The following is a 4,231-nucleotide window of genomic DNA, read 5'->3' as shown; positions in this document are numbered from 1 at the left end:
TTAGCATCATGCAGGCGTTCAAGCTTCCAGCAATCAGATGCGAGTCAGATTTGTTGTACTGTTGTTAAGATATGAGAATGACTGCCTGAATTTTACATTTGCATGATTTTTAAGGCAGGATGCTACCAAAATGAGACAAACCATGAATGCAAATTCATCCATTCATTCAGATAGGAAAGAACAATACTCAACACTGGTTTTTCTTATGTCTATGAAAATATTCAACTGTTTCATGAATTAGCCCATGCAGGATATTACCACTCCACTTCAGATTGTCCTGTGACATTTGAGCTTGTGCCACAACAGAACGATTAGTTCTAGTATTCACCTAAAATCATAGACCCTTTCACCTAGATATCACACCATAGAGACTGTGTTTGTTCCCCGAACTAGAAAATACAAAAAAAAAACATGAGTAACAATTTAATTGATGTTCAACAAATAAAAAATGTATATAATACATAGAAACGTACTAGGTTACGTATGTAACCCAGGTTCCCTGAAGGGAACGAGAGCTGCGTCCGAAAACGCTAGGGGAACGCCTTCAGCGTGACCACTCTCTGAATATTACCTGTAATCAGTCAAAAGAATTCAAGGCGTCACGGGCGGGGTGACGTCACGACCAGGAAGTATATAAGCACGTGCAGCGGAGCCGGCGTCAGCTTCAAGTCATGAAGCAAGCGCTGGCAGGGATGCCGGAAGTGTGGCTACGAGACGCAGCTCTCGTTCCCTTCAGGGAACCTGGGTTACATACGTAACCTAGTACATTCCCTTCCAGGAACTTCGAGCTGCATCCGGAAATGCTATAGGAATGAGATACCAACGCCGCCAGACTGACAAGTCCCTGCCTGGTGTCAGGACGAAAGGACGGAGGAGCCTGGAGTGGCTCGGATTTCTAGGTTAAAGAACCTGGCGAATGTCAGGGGCGTGGACCACCCAGCAGCGTTGCAGATGTCCTGCAAGGAGACACCTGCCAAGAAGGCCTTGGAGGCCGCCACACCTCGTGTTGAGTGCACTCTGAGTGCACATACAGTTGTGCCTTTCCTGGTCTGGCTCCCTGAAGGGAGGAGGACAGAAGGCCTGGAGTACGACTGGCTGTGGTACGACCGTTGGAACCTTCGGTACGTACCCCGCACGGGGGTAGAGAAAGACTTTCGCCGAACCGGGCGCAAAGTCAATACACGAAGGGGCCGTAGACAGGGTCTGAAGGTCACCCACCCTCCTCAGAGAAGTGATGGCCAACAAGAAAACGGTCTTAATGGTGAGGAGTCTGTCCGAGATCTCCTCAATAGGCTCAAAAGGTGCCACGCACAGAGCCTCCAGTACCACAGCCAGGTCCCACATGGGGACAAGTGATCGTACCGGCGGCCTCAGCCTCAGTGCACCGTGGAGGAAACGTGTAACTACGGGGTGTCTACCCACTGACTGGCCACTACTAGGGGCGTGGTATGACGAAATAGCTGCCACGTAGACCTTAATAGTGGAGTGGGTTAACCCTGCGGGCCTGCAGGAACTCCAGAACTGCGCAAATCGGGCAGTTGACTGGGTCGAGCTGGCAGTCCCCGCACCAAGAAGTGAAGAGTTTCCACTTCAAGGCGTACAGTTTCCTTGAGGAGGGAGCTCTGGATTGGAGGATGGTCTCGACAACCTCGGTTGACAGACCGGAAGCTATGAGTTGTGCCCCCTCAGGGGCCAAATCCACAGCTTCCACAACTCCGGGCGCAACTTCCAACACTATGGTGCCCCTGGCCTGTGAGAGGAGATCTCTCCTGATTGGCACCGGCCACGGGGTGCCGTCGAGGAGAGAAATCAGGTCCGAGAACCATACTCGGCCCGGCCAGAACGGTGCTACTAACAGTAGACTGACCTCGTCCCGGCGCACTCTTGCCAGAACTCCCAGGAGCAGAGCAATCGGGGGGAAGGTGTACAGACGAAGCCTCGGCCAGGTCTGTACCATAGCGTCCAGTCCCAGAGGAGCTGGAGGAGCTAGAGAGAACCAGAGGGGACATTGTGCTGACTCTCGAGTCGCAAAGAGGTCCACCTGTGCCTGGCCAAAAACCTTCCAGATCTGCTTCACCACCTTGAGATACCCAGGAATGTGCACAGCTCTCAGTGATAGGAGCCTGCCCTGGGACCACACAAGGATCTGGTGTGCCAGCTTGTACAAGGGGCGCGACTGCAGACCTCCTTAGTGGTTGATGTAAGAGACCACTGCCGTGCTGTCGGTGCGGACCAGCACGTGGTGACCTCTCAGGTCCGAGAGGAAGTGCTTCAGTGCACGGAACACAGCTAGGATCTCTAGCCAGTTTGCCATGTCAGGTGGCGACCACTCCACAGACCGCGGGCAGGGTGGCCACTCATGACCGCACCCCAACCGGTGAGGGAGGCGTCCGTCGCAAGCGAGACGCGGAGACAAGGAGCTCCCAGCACCGGGCCCTGAGACAAGAACCAAGGTTTCCTCCACATGTCTAAGGCACGGACACAACGGCGTGACACTTTGACAGCGTGGAACGGGTTTCCCCGTTTTTTCAGGGAGACCCCCTTGGTCTTGAACCGCCACTGTAGGGGCCTCATGTGCAGCAGGCCGAACAAAATCACGTTGGACGCAGCTGCCAGGAGCCCAAGCAGCCTCTGAAACTGCTTGACAGTGGATGGCTGGCCCTCTCGCACTCTCGTGACTGCCGTGAGGATCGACTCGATCCGAGCAGGGATCAAATGAGCCTGCATCGTGGTCGAATCCCACACCACGCCTAGGTAAGTGGTTCTCTGAGCTGGAGAAAGCACACTTTTCCTGGCGTTTAGTCTTAACCCCAAGTCTTTCATGTGGGCGAGAACGACATCTCGATGCCGAACCGCCAACCGCTCTGATTGAGCGAGGATCAGCCAATCGTCGATATAATTGAGTATGCGGATGCCCTGCAGTCGCAACGGGACCAGAGCTGCATCCACACACTTGGTGAAAGTGCGGGGTGAGAGTGCTAGGCCAAGTCTAAGGCTAAGCTACCAGTCCTCGGACCTGATTTGTGACACGACCTGCTTGACAGTGAGCATTTTGAACTTCAGCTTTCTGGCTGAGCGGTTTCAACAAACACAAGTCCAGTATGGGCCTCAGCCCCCCATCCTTCTTTGGAACAATGAAGTACCGGCTGTAGAAGCCGGTGTGAACCTCGTGAGGAGGAACCAACTTGATGGCTTCCTTCCTCAGCAAAGTATCGACTTCCTGTTCCAAAACCAGAGCCTGCTCGGGGCGGACCGCAGTCACAACAACCCCGTTGAACGGCGGAGGTGGCCCATCGAACTGGATGCAATAGCCATTCTCTACCGTGTGCAGGACCCAAGGAGACACATTCGGCAGTCGCTGCCAGGCTGCCAAAGGATCTACTAAGGGAGTCAGTCTCTCGAGACTGACCTCTGGTGTCAGAGAAGCGGCCAGGCCGCTGCCTCGATGCGGCGCACCGAAAGGAGACGCGCGATCTGGCGGCTGAGGCGAGTGCCTCAGGCCCGCTGTAATCACAGGCGGAGAAACCTGAGGAAGATACTCGCTGGGACCCGCCGCGCCCTGGAACAACGGCAGGGTTGGTAGATAGGTCCCTGGAGGGCACCGAGGGGAGACGGTCACCGAGTACCGCGGTGTAAGCTGCTCCACCCCAGTAGGGGTCACCCTCCGTAGTCCTGGGGCTTGCCCATCAGGACTTCTTTGCCGAGGACCTCTTGGCTGATAAGACAGCCCTCAGATCTGCCTTTGGCCGTGAGGTCCCCGGTGCAGAGCGCCGCCGCTCTCTGTTTCTGCGCTGCCCTGTGTGAGGAGCTGGCATGCGGAGGATGCTGCTCCCGCCCAGCAGCCTCCAGAGTTAGAGAGCAACTGGGGAGGAACCGCTGGAACGCCTCTGCTTGCTTGCGAGCCTCCTGAAACCTGTCGACGACAGAGCTCACTTCGTCACTTCGGAGGGCAAGATCAGTGGTCCTCCTGAGCTCGGAGATATCATCAGCTCTGATATCCCCGCCCTCATCTAACTCTCTCAGCAGTTTGGCCTGGTACGCCTGCAACACTGCCATAGTGTGCAGACACGCACCGGCCTGACCTGCTGCCGCATACCCCCTGCCCACTAAGGATGATGTGGTGCGCAGAGGCTTAGTGGGCAGAGTAGGAGCCTTCAGAGATGATGCCGTGGAAGGAGAAAGATAGCTCGTGAGCATCTGCTCGATCTTGGGCATCGCCTTGTACCCGTGC

This window comes from Barbus barbus (assembly GCF_936440315.1).
Source record: "Barbus barbus genome assembly, chromosome: 28".
In the NCBI taxonomy this organism is placed as follows: Eukaryota; Metazoa; Chordata; class Actinopteri; order Cypriniformes; family Cyprinidae; genus Barbus; species Barbus barbus.
The sequence above is the reverse complement of the archived record's forward strand: the minus strand, read 5'-3'. Positions refer to the sequence as shown.